Source organism: Ictidomys tridecemlineatus, chromosome 9 (assembly GCF_052094955.1).
Source record: "Ictidomys tridecemlineatus isolate mIctTri1 chromosome 9, mIctTri1.hap1, whole genome shotgun sequence".
Classification (NCBI taxonomy): Eukaryota; Metazoa; Chordata; class Mammalia; order Rodentia; family Sciuridae; genus Ictidomys; species Ictidomys tridecemlineatus.
This window is the reverse complement of record NC_135485.1, coordinates 6,938,188-6,957,380: the sequence shown is the minus strand read 5'-3', so window position 1 is coordinate 6,957,380 and position 19,193 is coordinate 6,938,188.

The following is a 19,193-nucleotide window of genomic DNA, read 5'->3' as shown; positions in this document are numbered from 1 at the left end:
ATTGGGGCTGCCTGTTATAATGACAAAATCCATGCCTTCAATTTCTTAATTAACTAAATACAATGAAGTCTGTAAATTGATCAGAGCAGGGTCTCCAATGGAATTAATTAGAATATTGTGGGGGACGACTTGACGATTAATCCAGACTTTATAAACCTATGGAGATTTTTATGAGAGCCCCAAATAAAACATGTTTCTATTTTAAAAATTAATTTTGAAAGTGATATTTACTCCAGTAGATTTTTTTTATTGGAGGGGGAAGTCATAAAGCATGTCAGCTTACTTCCCAGGGTGCCATCTAAAAAGGGCTCTCCTTGACATTCTGGACAAATAATGAGCTTTGAAAACTGTCCAGGGCAATGCCATAGGTGGGCAGGTGGGGATGTGTTATAAACTTCATCAGCCTCCTTTTCCCCAATGATGCATGTGAATCATTGCTGATAGAATCACATTTTCTACCTTACATTAAGTATAGATAAAAAATTATTAGAAGATTTTGCAATGAACTATTGTGCAAAATTAGAATGCTCAATATATAGCAACAAGTCAAGTCCCAGAGCTTTGTGGCCCCATACTGGGAGAACTCATGGACATCTATTCTCTACAGTGCAATGCTCTGGACCCTCTTGGGGATTAGGATAAGGCACCTGCCTTTGCCTTCAAGGAGAACACAGGTGTGCAGAGAGCTTGAATGTACAGAAGTCTAGGAAAGTGAGTGTTATGTAGGACCAGCAACTATGCATGGGGACATGGTAGCAAACAGAATAATATGATTATTTCCATCCAGGGGCCAGAAAAATCTTCATTCAGAGTCAGAGGCTTAAGCTAAGCTGGGAAAGAGAAGAAGTATCACCTGTCATGGGCCGAGAGGCCTAGAGAACATGTTCAGCCCCTTAAGGAGCATTGTGCAGGGTCCAGCATGGCTGCTGCACTGAGTTTTTCTGAGTCTCCTTATAGTCGAGGTGATAGTGGTTGGATAATAGCAGTTGCATTGACTAAGCCAGAGTCTTAGTGATAGTGAATTAAAAATGCAATTAGTAAAACAACAAAAACAAAACAAAACAAAAACAATCAACAATAAAAGAAATGCAATTAGCTATTTTACAATGCTTTCACAAATGCAAATTAGAAAGGATACTTGATAAATTATGTAGAAAACAGAGGTTAATAGATACCAGCCTGGGCTGCAATTATCATTCCATTTCTGGAGAAAGGTGGTTTACAGTCTGCATTTACAGGGTAAGGGAAGAAAAGAACCGTATGTCAGTTACTGAGCCCTGTGCTTTATGCCCAATTTCTAGTTGACTCTTCTGACCTCCATTCAAGAAAGGTCTTATGATCCCCAGTGGATAGATGAGAAATCAAGACCCAGAAACAGAAGTCATGAGTCAAAATACACACACTGACTGAAAAGCCTGATTGCATCTGGCATGCTGTTTCCCCAAAGTTCACGCTCTGTTTCATTAGTAGTTGAGGGTTTTGTTGTTGTTGTTGTTTTAATTCCATGAAGTAGTGATACTTGACTTCAAATGATGATATTGGAAAATATATTAGTGACTATTTTTGCTTTAAGAAACTTAGCTAACGATGTACTTCACCAATACAATTGTTAATTAACAAAACCAGGGCATGTGCATATTAGAAGAATATCTGAAATTCACAATTTAGTTTAAAAATATATACCAATTAATTCAGAACTTGAAACTATAAGTTCACTAGTATTTACCCTTCAAACTACCCCAATTAACATTAGGAAAGTTTGATTAAATTATACTAATTTACAGCAGCAAGGTATTGAGCGACCAATGAGAATACAGCTTTCAAGAGTAAAAAGCATACCCAGAAAAAAAAGAATTTCCAACTAACACATTCTTAAAATTTTATATATAACAAACAGTTTAACAGAAAACATCTTTATTATTCCTTCTGAGCAGATGTAAAGGTAAGACTTCAGATAGATTTTGTAATCCTCCATTTTTGAAATAGGGTTCTCTGCTTTAGGAACAATGTACAATAAATATCTTCAAATAATAATGTTAGCATGTGATAAATTAGCCCTGTGATTTATACAGAAAAGGTGAATAAATTTGACGGTATTTGTAGTAAGATCAAAAAAGCAGACATCGCACTGAATTCCAAAGCCAGCGATTACTCCAAGATGCCTCCTATTTCCAGCCAGAGTCCTGGTATCTTCTGTCACTTTCTCCATACCCTTTGTGGCTCATCTTCTTTTGTGTGAACTTGTGCAATGTCCCATCTGCTGTGATTCACCCTGTTCTAATTATGCATCCACATCTTGTCTCTATAAGCCAAAATTTTATCAGGTTTTGTAATTAATCAGCGCCTCCCAGGTAAAAGATGCAAATGCAACATTTTAAAAAGATGTTGTTGCTGAAAGTAACTTGCACAGGCCTGAACACGTTCTGTGCAAATGGTGATTTGGGACAGGGAAAACTCACACATCTTAATTCCTTCAGTGTCCTAGGAGGCTGCTAGGTTCAAGGCAAGAAAGGCCTGAGAACCTAGCCTCCTCCGGGCATCTCACCACAGCTCTGCCTTTTGCTAGTTGGGAGACCTGGCAAATCATTCAACCTTCCTGACCCGCAATGTTCTCTTCTTCAGGATGAGAAATAATCCCTGGCTTTTCTTTCAGGTCTGGGAGCCTTGCCCCCTGTTTGCTGAGTCATTTTTTCCTCTAACTCAAATGAACCATCACTATCTGCAACAGACAGTATTGAGCATCTCTTTATATAAGACACAAGATTTGGAGGTTTGGAGTTCCCTTTTAGGTCTGCTACTCAACAAGACAGGCCCAGAAATCATTTCTCTATATCCTTACCTATTAATTATCAAATATTTGTGTGATAGCTCTACCGTATCACCTTACAAGAATTAACTTTTCATCTCCATTCTACAGATAAGGACAGTGAGGCACAGGGGATTCAGGAACCTGTTCCAAGTCCAGCAAGTCAGAGTCCAGGCATTTAGCTATGACCCAACACTGTCTCTCAAGTACTTCTTAGTACTTCAGTATGGAACAGTGGAAAGAACACCCTCCTAAGGATGGAATATACCCAGGTCCTAGTTGATTCCTACCTGGACAGTCCTTAACCGCTTGGCTTTAGGCAGCAAACAAATGGTCACCTATAAGTTGAGATTGTGATACCTACCTCATTAAGTTGAATTTCTAAATAAGTTAGAAGATAAAATATTGGTGTAAAATTCTTAATCAGCATGTGAAACATACAAGAGCTTCCAATGTCACTTCCAACTTATCAGACAAATAATGGAATAGAGATATGAAAATTTCAAGGACAGGTCTATAAAAGTCACTGATAATAAAAACGGCTTTATACCATTCACCTCTGTTGTGGTTTGGATATGAGGTGTCCCCCAAAAGCTCAAGTGTGAGACAGTGCAAGGTTCAGAGGACAAATGATTGAGTTGTGAGAGTCCTAACCCGACCAGTGATTTAATAACCTGATAGGGATTAGCTGAGTGCGGTGACTGAAGTGGTGGGGGTCTCTAGAGGAGGGGGAAATCACGGTGTGGCTTTGAGATATATATTTGTGTCTGGCAAGTGGAGAACTCGCTCTCCACTTCTAACTTGCTCTCCACTTCTTGACACCATGATGTGAACTGCTTCCCTCCCCCACCCTCTCCTGTCTTGATGTTTAGCCTCACCTCAAGCTGAGGAATGGAGCAGGCATTCTACAGACTAAGACTTCTGACACGGTGAGCTCTCAAAAAAATTTCTTCCTCCTCTACGTTGTGCAGGTCTTGTGCTTTAGTCGCAGCAGTGAAAGAGCTGACTAAGGCAACCTCTGAGCCAGGCATCGCATGCACCTTCTCTAGTTCCCTTGGTACAGTCCAATAAGATTTATGAAGTCTTCCCTTCATCCAATTCTAGTTAGCTTTTGTGTGATCATGGCCAACTTATCAGACAAGAACAACTTACAAAAAGGCAAGTTTATTTAGGGCTCACAGTTTCATGGGTCTCAATCCATAGATGGCCGATTCCATTGCCCTGGGCCCACCATGAAGTAGCACATCATGGGGAAAGGGTCCAGAGGAGGAAAGCTGCTCAGCTCATGGTGAGGCCACAAAGCAAGGGACAGGGAGGGGCCATAGGACAGATGTACCTTTCCAGGCCATGTACCCTGTGACCCACCTCCTCCAGCTGTGCCCCACCTTGCAGGTATCACCCAGTCAATCCTTTCAAACTACCATAGAACTGATTAGGTCACAGCTCTCACAATCCAATCATCTTACCTCCACATATTCCTGTGGCAATACAAGAGCCTTGGCACCACCTCACATCCAAATCATAAACCCCTCACAAAGATCAAATGGCGAATGCTCAGAAAAAGTTGATAACTCACGGAGGACATAGAAGGTACCTGACAGAGGCTTTGTATGTGGTAGTTCATAGGCCAAAGCCTCAACTCTTGCTCTTTAATTTCCTGATTGACTTGTTACTAACTGTTGCCCGATAAATCCGTAGTTCTCTGGAGGCTAGGAATTGCCTTTTAAATTACTGTATGTGGGTGTCATTCTAGCCAGCATTACAAATGACATAGGAACAAATTAACATTTGACTGGAAGAGTGAATAAGTGCATCCAAGATGCTGGGCTTACCAGCCCCCAATTCTGTTTGGCTCCTTGGTTGGAAAGGGCTAAGGCTCTGGGCTGACAGTGGACTTCTGTCTGATCATCCAGAATGGGTGAGGCCTCAACACCAATAATAATGGGGCCCGCCAGCTCCAACCAGAAGATGATGATATAGAGACACGGGGCTTCTTCTGTGGCCCCATAGAGCTGAAATTCCAACACATCCATGAGCCCCCTGGGCTCGCTGGCTGACAGGTCCTCCAGTGGAATGATAAAATGGGAACCTCCTTCAACATCACCCGAACATCCCCATACTGACTTTTTAACATGCAGGGCCTCTGGCCTCTCACTGGATCGATACAGCATGATCTCTCCTGGAAAATCACTTCAAAACGATGCCCACTGGCAAGGTGAGCCGCTGATCAGATTCTTGGCAGATCAATGACTTGACCCTGGGGAGTGCGGGATGCGTTGTTTCCTTCCCACAATGTATGAATGGTACTTGACCTTACAAGGAGGCCACCCTTGAATACTTAAGTAGGTGGCTTTTGATCTGAGTGTTGAAGAGTAGGTCAGAACTTTCTGAGGGGAGATAAGACCGACTGGGGATTGCAAGAAGGAACATCACGGGCAAAAACGTGAAGAGGAGAGCCTAAGAACGGAGACCAAGCTGAGTGAACTGAGCATCTACTTTGTGCCGGGTTCTGAGCAGGAAGTTTTACATCCTTGCTATCATACTGGATGTGATTACTTTGGTCTTCCTTGTATGGATGAAAAATCTGAGGCACAGAGGAATGTTCAGCTACTTGCATGCCAGGTTAGCTGACCTAAGCACACTTTTTCTAGAAGGACGAAAGTTAGAAGGTGATCCAAATATAGCTATTGCCAGATGCTTGTGGGAGATTTGGGTTTTAAGTGATGGATTTATAACTTGGTGAGCAGGATGGCCAGAAGTTACAGGTAGGAACTGGAAAGATGTCATCTCAGGAGTTATGGCACCTCTGCTTGGGCAGTCTGTGGGTAAGATGACTGCTTTTATGAAGACAGGTCAGGAGAGTTTCAAATCTGCAGGTGGCATCTGCGTAACCACATGATATCGTCCCCTGAGCGTGGACGATGTCCCCACCCTATTAGACATTGTTCTTTCATTCATTCATTCTTCACTCCTCAAATGAGCACGTGAGACTTCCTTGGAGCCAGACATGGCCAGTCCCTGGGCACCAAGCTGATCAACTGCTCTGCAGCTCAGCCTTCACAGGACCACTCTCAAGAGCTCCTACAAGCAGATGAGTCTGCAAAAGGAAGTGTGAATGTGAGAGGGGGCCAGAGAAAGGAGGAAGCCCTGCCCCCTGGGTCCAGCTGACGAGGAAAGAGGATCCTCGAGAAAGTAGAGCTAATGGACATCTGCCTTCACAGCTGGGGCAAGGGTTGAGCAGCCGCCTGAGTCCAGGGCACATGCTGGAAGCTAGAGAAAGTTCTTCCAGCCTCCGTACTTGAAATCTGAAAAGTCACCAAAGCGTGTCACAGGTCCACCTTGGGCTTTCTGTCTTTGAGGAAATTGGCTTCTTACGAACCGTAAACTGCAAAATTCCAGAGTTGGGATCCATCATCTAAGGCATTGCTTCTGATTATCACTCAAGGACACACTCGATTGCACATGATGTGGCTCCTAAAAATTATTTCCAGTTCCTCTTGCAAATATCTGCAAACATGCTTGTCCAGAGGAGGCCTCTGCATTGTATCAATGTGACAGTCACACACACACACACACACACACACACACACACACACACACACTCTCTTTTCCTCAAATCTAATTTTTGCTTACCACTTGTCTTTCTCTCATGCTTTTTGTCCTTCTCACTTGTCATCATCCTAGGATCAATTTGGTGCAACTGTGAGACTTCTGAGCCAGGTAGTGATCCCATGGAGTTTCAAAACATGACATAGTAAGAACAATCCTTCCCGCGTGCACAGGGCTTGATAGTGTATGAGGTGATTCTGACTTTTTCATCCATTTCCTCTGTCAATTCTTGCCACCACTCTGGAGCAGAGGGATTCAATGGCCCAGCCACGGGTTTGTTGAGGACCTTCTAGCTGCATATGTACCTAGTGAGTCAGAGGTGGCCGCCTTCCTTCAGTATGCACCAAGAACCACCTGGAAACCTGAAATAAGTCTGGACTCCCTTGAGGATTCTCATTCACCAGCTGTAAGGAATCTGCACTTTCACCAACTCCTTTGGTGGTTCTGACGGAGCTGGCCTACACTTAGAGAAAAGAGGTCTGATACAAGACTGTTCCAAACTTGGGGTGCACCAGGGTCACCTGGGATCTTGATAAGATGAAGTTCTGAGTTGGCAGGTTTAGGGTAAGGACTGAGACTAGACTTTCTAACAAGCTCCCCAGGGTGATGATGCTACTGGTCTAAAGACCACACTGGGTAGAGCAGGGTCAGTGGTCAAGGTTCTCCTGTAGTTCACAAGTCTGGAAAACACAGAGGTCAGAGGAGTTCTTCAAAAACCACAGAATCAATAAGCAGTAGAGCTGGACTCATGGCCAAGTTGTTTCACTGTCAAGCTGGGAATTCCCAAAGGAAGGAATGGTAGGAATCTGGGCCTATTGCATTTAGATTTTATGGGAGACCTGAGATGCTAACAGGATCTAACATGCTGCAACCCCTAAAGAATCCTGCCCTTCATCCTTGCCAGCAGGCTGCTCCTGAGCTTGCTCCACCACCTTCCTTTCTCAGGACTGTCACTACCTCCCCCAGGGAGTCCAGGGCCATCAAAAGCTTATGCCCTACAGAATCTCATGTATTTGAGTTAAAATATCAGCTCTGGCCATTATAATGATGTTAATATAATATTGATATTACTTCCTAATTAGTAAGATTTGTTTCCATTTGCCTGAACCTCAGCTTCTATTTCCATGTTGTGGGGATTTTTTCTGTCTCCCAGAATAGCACAGACACAGATTCAGAGGCCAGAAATGGCAGGTAGGTTTAAGGAGATGCTTACCAAGTGATCTCCAACTGATATGGGAGAGGTGAAGTGGGTTGGCACAGAACCCAGGCCAAGCTGGGGGCAGACAGAGTCAGGACTTGAACTCTGAACCCTCTGCTCTTGGTTTTTCTTGTCCATCCCCTGGTACTTTGAGCTTTGGAAGAGCAGTAATGGAGATTTTTAATATATGTAAAGACACTCAGAGAGGAGGCACAGGGCAAGTGATGGACAAAGCTAGCATCCCTGGGTCCTCATCCCTGATGGACTCAATTGTTCCTTATTCCTGGTGCCTGGTACTCACTCCATGGATGCCTGCTCCTGGGGGTTGCCCAGTAGCAACAGAGCCAGCTCAAAAGGCATTGAATATCTTTAGGGCCTATTCTGATTCTATTTCTGGGCAAGGAATAAATAGCTCTTGGATCCATTTGTTACCAATTACATCTATTGGAATCCCAGCAGCATCCCTCCTTACTCCCAGGGGACATGTTTTTCTCCCTTCCTGTCTACTCTGTGGTCTCACTTTGCATGGCCAGTTAGAAGCCAGAAGCCCTGTCCCAAGACTGCACTTTGCCTCTTTCCACTGTGTGAATTCCTTTCTCCAGACTCCACCTAGGAGATCCTCTAGTCCAGGCAGAGCCCAGGCCCCACTCTCCATCCCACCTGAAACACACCTCAAAGTCTCCTCTTTAGACAGGCTAGACAGAAAGCTCAAGAGGGGCTTCCTGTGTAGGTTCCTATCGTGTGGTGTCATGCTTTTCTCCTTAACTGCAGAATATGGGAATCACATCATGCTAAAAAGGAGATTCTAAGAAAGCGCAGTGCAGGAGCAGTCTGCTGTGAATCTGAAGGGGCTCAGATCCCTGCTCTGCCATGCCATAACTGGGTGGCCTTAGACTCTTTGTGCCTCAGCTTCTACTTTTGTCAAATAATGCTCAAAACAGTTGTATTTACTTCCTGTGAGTGTTATGAAAATGCAAGTCCTAGTTATTAAGATGGCACATGCAGGCACATGCAGGAAACACAGAGAGTCGTGCCACTGTGGGACACACAGCAGATGCTGATGATCATTAGGGCAGGAAAAGGGCTCTGGACCACTTCAGACCAAGGCCTGGCCACACAGACTCTTGGATGGCCTAACTGGGACTCTTCGTGAATGGCTTCACCAATTCAGGCACCAGATCAAGAGAAGTCACATGATTTTCTACCAGACACCCTTCATTTGTGAGCCCAGGAGACGAGATGGGACAGATGTGCTCTCTGTGAGACACAGACCCTGAATGAGTCACAGTACGTGGCCATCAGTGAGGGGACCAGTTTGCCATTTTCTTTGTGACTATTATTGCTATTTCTGCTTTTAACTCAGTGAGAATGGCAATGTGCACAGAGGAACCCCTTGTGGATCTTGGAAGATTGGCCATGTGGAGTGGGTGATGCGGGCCAGGGAGGAACATGCTTCCAAATTGCTTCCTCTGAGATGCTCAGTTGGACGCCTGGATCAGAACCAGATGCACAGAGACCCCAGGAGGTCCTGAATGCCCATCAATTTTCCCAGCATGCTTCATCTTCTTGGGAGCCTTATTTGTGTGTCCATGGGGTCCCAGTTTGATTCATCAGCAGATGTTTATGGGTTATGGCTACATGCTAGGCACAGGCTGCTGTGCAGCACACAGGGAGAGTCCCGATACTTATCAGCCTCGTGACATTCACAACCTGGAGGGCAGACAATTTCAGAGCAGGGAAGGAAGGACAATTTCCACTCCTGGAGGGAGGGCCAGGGCACAAGGATGTGGTACAGAGACTCAGGCTGGGGACTGATTGGGAAAGGCTTCCTGGAAAAGCCCATTCTAATGGAATGGGATCAGGTGTCACTACCCACTCAAGACACAGGGTGGCATCTTAATCAGGGGTGGGAGGCCTGCACATTGCCTACCTCAGTGCCTTCATCTAATGATGGAGACAGGAAAGGACGGCATAGAGTGCGAGTACTGAGCTGCCACAAGTGGGATAAGGCTCTTGCCATTTAGAGATCTAGAAACCACAATATGAATTTATCGCAAGTGACCTCCAATGTCAGTGGCAACTAGAAATGTGTGTTGACTATGGTCTAAATTCTGTTCACACATGTTGGGGGGTTACTAAGCAGAAGTGAAGCACCGAGTGGAAAGGTGAGCTTGTGAAATGAGCAAGAAACCGGGGAATTTGAAGAGCAAAAGGGGAAACAGTAACTATCAAGAGACAACAGGCAGCAAATGAAGTGTGTGCTGGCACAGGATGCGTGGCCATCTGTCTAGTGGTTAGCCACGATGAGTGCAGAGCCAGGCAAGCTTGGGCCCCAAATTACACTTCCCCTGCTCTGGATATGACCTCAGAGGACTGGACACTTGGATTCTCAGGAGGGATGTAATGCCTAATCAGGAACACTATTGTCAACTGTTGTCCTGGGCTAAGGACTGCCAGATTGAGTGAGAAAAACACAGGGGCCTCGGTTAAATCTCAATTTCAGATAAAAAATGATTATTTTAGTACAAGCCCATCTAAATATTATACAGGATATAAATGTACTAAAACTGCTTTTAATTTGAAATTCCAATTTAATTTGATTTTCCTGTATTTTATCTGAGGGTCTTTCCTGGGTGCAAATCCTAATTTATCCATTTCTTTATTATCTACACCCCAAGACTAGAGATGAGAGGGAATGATCCCAAAATAACTTATTTTATAATTTAAAATAATGGGACTATCTTAAGATAGCTCATCCTTTGACACCCACTTCAAATATCTCCTTTCCCATGAGGTCTTCTAGACACCCACCTGCTTAGGGTGACATTTGCCTTCTCTACAATCTGAATTCACTAACAGGCTATAATTGCAAACTTAATTAGTGTTATCTTCTGTACTTTCACTCATTTTTTTTTTCATCAGTTCCATAACACTAATGGGATCTTTAGCATGTCAAGAGTCAATCCCACATCTCATCCTTGAACCTCAGTCTCTTTTATCCCAACTGCAAATCCTAAGTTTAGCCACAGGGTGGAGGGCTCAAGTACTGAAGGATCCCCTCTTGTTCAATGTCTTCAGCTTACAAATGTGGAACCTGAGATCCAGGTGGTTTAAATAATTCACACAAGACTATCCCACGAGTACATCTATTCAAACATGTTGTTTATTGAGCATCTTTTATATATCAGGGACAAAGGGAGAGGAATAAACAAAATGGAAATGATCCGTGAATTAAACAATATAATTTCCAAGAGTGAGAGACTCAGCCAGAGAGAGATGTGACACAGAAGGAGGCAAGCACTGTGTTATGTGGGGTGATAAGAAAGACCATTTGGAAAGAAGTAACAGTGGCACAGGAACCTGAATGAGTTCAGGCAACTGATCATTTAGAGATAATCTAAGAGAAAATTGAGATTTCCCAATCTAAAATCCAAACAGAGTATATACAAATAGTTTTAAACTATGGGTCTAAGGAATCCAAGAAATTAAAAAAAAAAAAAAAAAAAAAAAAAAAAAAAAGGACATGCTATACCTGGAAAAATCCTGGACTAGGATGATATGATTCTAAGGAGGAATTCTTCAAAAACTCAGAGGATAGGAAATAATATGTGCTGTAGGAATCCAGGCACCCGCCCCAGAGGAGGCTAAGTAAAAACTATGCCTTAAAAACTAAGTAGGATTGGGCTCTGGGAAGCCCAGAGAAAGCTTTAAAAAGTTAATGCCTGCCTCTCCCCACTCTGTTAATTGCTCTTCAGAATATAAAAGAAATTAAATAACAACAGCTCCAATTAAATCATAGCAGCTACCACTTCCTGCGGTAATGAGCAAGATAGATCTCATGTAATTAATCCTGAGCCCCAGAAGCTACTTTCACCCCTCGGAAATCGCTCTCAGCCATTCTCTTTTCAGTGGAACGCTGAGGATTTCTAGTTGCCTTTTATGTTTGGTGTGTTATTAATACTCAAAATACCTCTGTGTAAAACATTAATTGCCTGCCCGCCAGCTCACACTGAATATGAATAGTTGGTCTGTTGAAAATAAATCCATCCTTATGCCTTGCTGGGGAGCTGACCTCACGGGGGCAGCTCTGCAGAATCCTTGATGAATCTGATGTGCACCCTTCATCCCACATGGAAGATCTGTCAATGCCACCAGGCCCCCAAGGGAAAAAAAAATCACATTAGCGATCAGAAGCACACAGAAGCAGGACGCTACCAGTTGTGGGTTCTACTTGTTGTGGGCAAGCATCCTGGGAGCAAATTAAAGAGATGATGGCTTTGGTACAACTGTGCTTGAAAGGGAAGTCAGAAAGGGAGCTTTGCTAGCTCCTTTCTGCCTTTGCTGGAGGAAACAGAGGGAGGAGGGAAGAGGGAGCTGGCAGCCTGCTCATTGCCTCGCAGGGAAAAGCCCTGCTCTTTGTGAAGCATGGCTCTGGAGGGCTCAGGGGACTTCTCCTGGATTCCTTAACCGAGGATCACAACCTGCATCAGCAATTATAAACCCATGACCTTCAAACCTTGACCTCCAGCCTTGGCCGTCACTGTAGCTCCCTGTGCTCCATCAGAACACCCAGTGTGTCTCCATCTTGTCTGGCTCAGGAGCCTGGCAGCAGACAGATACAAATGGCCATCAGACGGCTGACAACGTACGTGATTGGAACACTTTTTTTTTTTTTTTTTTTTAAATAAAAGGACAACTAACAAAGTTGTAGACAAAGTTCAGGAAACCAACAAGGGAAGCAGTGCCCCAAACTGGGAGTAAAGGGGCATGGACATCCTTAGGCCTGAAAGGGCAAAGGATGAGAAGGGGCCACAGCATCTGGAAAGGGCAGCCATGGAGAGGACCCCCAGCCAGGACACAGGGCCTGTGACGGAGGGATGCCGCGGCCACTCAGGAAGGAGCCAGGGAGCTGCATGCCTGCTTTCTCTCACCGTCCACTTCCTGGTGATTCTGCACTTTCTGTTGGTTTTCCACCTGGATGTCAGAAGGTGAGGATCCCCAGTTATACCAGGGCTCACCTCCCAGGATGAAGGATGGAAAAAGAGGTGAGTCACTCAGAAGTCCAATAGTTTGCAGTCACCCTCCAAATCTGTGGCTCCTACAACCATGGATTATGTCTGAACCAGCATATAAAGACATTTTCCCCTTGTTGTCACTCCCTAAACAGCACAGTATAACAACGAATTACATAGCATTCACATTGTGTTAGGCATTCCAAGTAATCTAGAGATGATATAAATATACAGAAGGATTTGTGTCATTTTTATGCAAATACTACACCCTTGCTACAAGGGCATCGAGAGCCTACAGATTGTTGTGCCTGCAGAAGCCACAGAAGTGCATACCTATGCATAGGCTAGTGCATACCTCAAAGCAACCAAGCCCACCCCAAACCTCCACCTACCCCAGTCCTCCTCATCAGGAGAAGGATGCCATCTGCTGCCCACAGTGTCCAAAGCAATGCTATGTGCTGTTCCTCAGTCTCCCCCACACCCCGCCCTTTCCTTCAGCCCCAACTTAAATCCTCAGCAACTCCTGGAGATCAACTTACTAAACATCCTGCCCCCATCTTGCCCCCATCCTGCCCCCATCTCTACTGTCTCCATTTTGAACTAAGACACACATGGGGGAAATTACCATGTTACTATACCTCTGCTTTTTTATCTATTAAATGATTATAATGCTACACATTTCCTAGAATTTGAGAGGATTAAATTAGAAAATGCATATAATATACTCAGAAAATTGCAAAGCAAGGAGGTTTTACCTTACAAATATTAAAATTGTAATTTTATAGGAAATAAAATTATGGGTGGTGTTAGGGTAGGGAACCAAAGCAAGATAACTTATACCCTGTTGTACAGATGATCACAGTGGTCTCCAAGTTGGTCTCCTCCTTCTATTTCTCCTCTGAAATTCATCACTCAGACTTAGAATAAAATCCAGGTTCTTCATTTTTTTTTCCAAAGATGCATGTCATGCATGGGTCCCTGCCATTATTTCTTACTACTAACTGCCTTAGCCACCCATGTCCAGCCATATGGGCCTCGTCCTACCCTTTAAGTAAACCAAATTCATCCCTGAATTGGGATCTTTGCACCAGATATAACTTGCTGGACCCAAAAGGCACCCTTTCCATTTTTATATATGAAGTTACACGTCACCCTCTCAGTGACGCTTTCCAGACCACCTAGTCTAAAGTGGGCACTGGGTCACTCTTTGTCATCTCACCTTGTTTTAGGTCATTCTTTTGGGTTTTGTTTTGGTTTTAGTTCAACTTTCACTGAAATCCAGAGCCTAAGAGGTCAATAGCCTTGTTTTATTTATGCAAAAAACAACTGGGGATCAGATATTTCTGATGGAATATTTGAAGTAGTTAATATATATATATATATATATATACACACACACACACATACACACATGTACATATATGTGTATAGATATACACATACATATGTAATTAACATTTATATATGATTTGTATATGTAACTTATACTTTATATATAATTAACATTTATATGTAATAGAAATGTGCACATGTGCATATTCATATTATGCATATATACACATATATATTTAAATAACCCTAATACAAGAGAAGAAAGGATAAATGACACATTTTTATATTTGGATAGACATTAAATGAATTTAAATCAGAACTCTATTACTTATAAACTCTGAAAGACTATGGGGAAAATTATCATGTTTCTATGCCTCTGCTTTTTTATCTATTAAATGATTATAATGCTACACATTTCATAGGATTCGAGAGGATTAAATTAGAAAATGCATATAATACACTCAGCAAATTGCAAAGCAAGGAGGTTATACCTTACAAATATTAAAATTGTAATTTTATAGGAAATAAAATTATGGGTGGTGTTAGGGTAGGGAACCAAAGCATTTATGCAGAGCCACTAAGAATGCCCTAGGTGTTTCACTTCACTTACTCCATTTGGAACTGGAACAGTTTCATTTTCCCCTGTAGAGCCAACGTCTCAGATATAGAGTAGACACTTGCTCTGTGCAAATTAATGAATGAGTAGATGATCAGCAATGTAATCAAATGTAAAGGTTTGCAATCCAAATCAAATTAATCTCTTTGCTCATGAAGACATTTACTGAGTGCTATCTGTGTGCCAGTCATGTTCTAGGCAATGGGAAGGCAGCAATGAATAAAACAAACATGCCCATATGAAGCTTATATTAAGAAAAATAAATCAGGGAAAGAAAATAGGGCATGCTGGAGGATTGTGATTTTAAATAGACATCTCACAAATGGCCTCATTGAGAAAGTGACTCTTTAGGGAAAGAGGAATAGGAAATGAAGAAGTAGGACAGGCAGTTATCTGGAGAACAATGATCGAGATCCAAGAAAGCAGGTACAAAGGCCCTGAGGTGACAGTGTCCCTGATGTTCAAGGGCAGATGAGAAGCCAGCTTGCTGATATGGAAAAGCAGACAGTACAGTAGTGTAGGTGGGGGGCAGAGATGTCACAGTGGCCAGAAAGCATAGCACATGTTTCAGTCAGCTTTGTGTCACTTTGACCAAGAGTTCTGACAAGAACAACTTAGAGGAGAAAAAGTTTATTTTGGCTCATGGTTTCAGAGGTTCAGTCCATGGTCAGCCAACTGCCCAGTTCCGAGGTGAGGTAGAGCACCAGTGAACGGGCGTGGAGGAGAAGAGCAGCTCAGGCTAAGGCAACGGGAAGCAGCGAGACTGAGCTCCACTCACCAAGGAGAAAATATAAACCCCAAAGCTACCCCCCAGTGACCTACTTCCTCCAGCCACATCCTCTCTACAGTTACCACCCAGTGAATTCACATCAGTGGATGAATCCACTTGATAGGTAACACCTACCATTATCCAATCACTTCACCTCTGAACATTCTTGCATTGTCTCATCCACGAGCTTTTGGGGGCACCTTGTATCAAACCATCAGAGACCAGAAGGACACCGTAAGCAAATGAATTCATGTAGCAATTAAGCAATGGAGCAGTAGGATTTGACTGACAACAGGACAGGCTGCCATTGCTTGGCTGCGACCGGCTGACGTGGCAGAAGTGTGCAAGCAGAGACTCCGGTTGGGATCACATGAATCAGTAATGGGAACAAAGGCTGGGGTCAAAAAGTGGTCAGATTCAGAAGTTGCGGGCCAGTGAACTGAGTGTGAAACAAAGGAGAAATGTCCTAGAAGTTGCAGGGATAAAAATCCGCATTTAGTTTTATGGTCTTTTTCATTAACTCTTATTTGGTGCTATGTCCATGTCTTTGGATTTGGGTTGTTTTAAAATTTGTGGAAATACTTTTCCAAGAGTGAGTCAGAATGAGCATCCATGTCCTCAAGTGACCTTCACCTGACCCATCTAGACAGGATAGCAGTGTTTCCCGAAGTCTGCTCCTGGCAATATTTTCCCCATGAAACTTCAATGGAATTTTTGATAAGGAAAACAATTCAAATAAATTGGTTAAGGGCAAAGTGAAGCAATATATTTATGAGACCAACCAGATCCATTAATATGTTTCTGCACATTGTGAGTCTTCAAGATATAGGACTACTGGGGTATTAGGGACTGAGCTATTCTCCCAGAATACATGTGCAGAAGTCCTAACACTCAGCTCCTCAGAATGTGGCTGCTATTGGAGATAGGACCTTTAAGAGGTGATCAAGGTGAGGTGGTGTCAGATCTATAGACTCTAATCTAGGCTGACTGACATCCTTGTAAGAAGAGGGGACTGAGATCCAGACATGCACAGGAAAAACTGTGCAAGGACAGGTGGGAAAGTCGCTGTCACCTAGTCAAGGAGACAGGCCGCAGAAGAACCTGTCAACATCTTGATCTTGGACTTCTAGCCCCCAAACTGTGAGAAGATGAATGTCTGCTTTTGCAGTAACTCCGTCTCTGGTATTTATTTTGTCGTGGAAGCCCAGGTAAACCAATATAGAACATGTCTCCATTTCACTAGATCTTGCCGAGGGGAGTTCGGCTCTATGCCTTGGCACTAATAGCAGATCAAGACCACTCAGGAAATATGAGAGGCACTAGGCAGGTGAGCGATCACCGAGAATGTTCCTAGAAAACAGCAGAAGTGACTTTCCAGTGACCACGTTAAAAAGCCATCAAGAAACAGAAAGAGAAAACATATCAAAGGCAAGAAAATCGGGCTTCCCATCAAGTGCACACCGGGGCATTTTTTGTTTACTCTGAGGACAAGAAAGATGATGAAAATCAGGACACCCAGCTGAGGGTGCATCGTGGACTCTCAGGGAACCAAAGGCGATGCTTGGCCCTCATCCAGCAGACAGCTGCTGGGATGAGCAGGAAGGGCAGGGAATGGAAAGAAGGGATAATTTCGAATCCATTATTATTCATTAACCTAGCACTTGAGATGCTTGGGAGGCACTCTGCTCTCTTATTGGCATTTGGTTTTGATGCTTTCTCGAGATAATCCCGCTGGCAAGTTCTCAAAAGGTGTGCATATGTGGGAGTGTTGGTGGTGACCGGGACACCATCAAGGGCTGCACTTCATGAAAAACCATCCATAGGAGACCTTGCAAAGGGTACGCTGATAAAGGTGCTGCTTGAGAAGAATTAAAGAGCTTTCTGCCTTCCTACCCAGTTGATCCACTACTCTTTAAAGGTTTCCCATAATTTACCAAGAGGAAGAATTAAGTACTCTCCCTGAAGTGTTTAAAAAAAAGTAGCATGGGCTGCAGAGATAATTAATTTCTTCCCTGAAGACTTGTCCTCAACACTGATGAGGTGTTACAAAGAGAAATTTCATGTTTCCTATCAGCACTTTCAGATGGTACCATTAACTACCAGACTAATCATGAAATGGATCACAAGATAGGAATGAATACAGACTAGCAGGAAGTTTCTAGGGAGGATTTGGCATTGAAAATTGCATGCGCTGAATTTCTTTAGAGCAAACTTGAACATTGAGAGTTCCCATCTTGAAGAGCATAGCTCAATAGTGAGATAATTTTAAAATTATGCTAATGTTTCAGGACTCTTATCCCTGAATATACATTAATTAGCTCTATATAGACATTGGTGTTCAGGAATCCTGTTTCTGTGCCTCATTCAAAACATACTTATATATATAAGTCTTCCTGCTTCTTCCCATTTCCAATTTCCGCTCCTTATCAAAGCTCTCACAGCAAGCATTAATCTCTACCCTTCTTAGTCATCTGTAGGCCTTACATTCTATCTTGTATAGTATCCTATCTATTCCATAAGGTTCCATAATATTAATTTTTAGAGTTATTAAAGATAAATTAAGCCAAGTGTAGTGGTGCATGACTATGATCCCAAAGGTTCGGGAGGCTGAGGCAAGAAAATCATGACTTCAAAGCCAGCCTCAGCAAAGGTGTCTCTAGACAAAATACAAAATAGGGCTGGGAATGTGGCTCAGTGGTTGCGTGGCCCTGAGTTTAATCCCTGGTACTCCCTCCACAAAAATAAATAAATAAATAAATAACCTTTGAAGTAGAATGGCCTCAACACTAAACTCGGCTTTCTCATCTATGGCATGGAGATTTTATTAGCTTCCATGAAGTATTCTTGTGAAATTAGAGGGAATGCACAAAAACCACTAGCAAGTCATTTATACTGCCTTTTTAATTATTATTTTTGTTATTATCATTAAAACTTATCATAGTCTAATTCATAATTCTCATTTTATTATTGAATGGACTGAGGTTTATAAAATACCTCATTTGGCACAGAGTTAGCAGGACCAAATTTATAACAGGTGTTCAAGAAAACAACTTACTAACAGTGGAATGAACCTGACCCAACTTTCCCACGTACATCGATGACTATACCACAGTGAATCTCACCATCATGCATATTCAAAAGACAGTAAGTAAAAAAATAAAACTCTGAGTAATTGGCAGAAAGATCGGTAGAGCAGAGGGAAGGGAAGGAGGTGGGGAGGAAAATAATGGGGATTGAATTAGAGCAAATTAAATTCCAAGCCTTTATAATTATTTCAACTAAATCCTAATGTTTTGTGTAACTAAAAAGAACTAATAAAAAGTAAAAATTAAAACAACTTGCTAGCTCCATGGATACTGCAAAAGGTACCAGAGCTTTCTTTTTTGCTTTTGTGAAGCTACAGCAACCCCATCTGTCTTGTGCAGTACATTTGAAGACTACATAACATAACAAATGCAACACAACCTGTGTGGAAACTGGTATATTTCAGACTCTTAGTAAATATTAGAAAAGCAATAAATAAATAAACTAATTGCAAGATAAATAGGTTCAAGAAGGATGAAATTGTCTCTCTTGGGCCTTCGTGGCTACTGGAAAATAGGGAGTTCACTATGAAGGCCTGAGCTTTAGTCACATTAAGAAAAAAAACATATAAACATTTTATTAAATGGTATGAAGTCCTAGGAGTTGGGAGAAAATGGAGAGTCTCTTTAGGGAGAAGACTTAACTCAAAGACACAAGCCAACCTTGACTGTTCTGAATGGTCAGGATTTTCAGTAGTGGGCTGAGGAGGGGTGGCAGGCTAAAGAATCTAATAATTGATATTTCTTATTTAAATAAAAGCAGTCTTC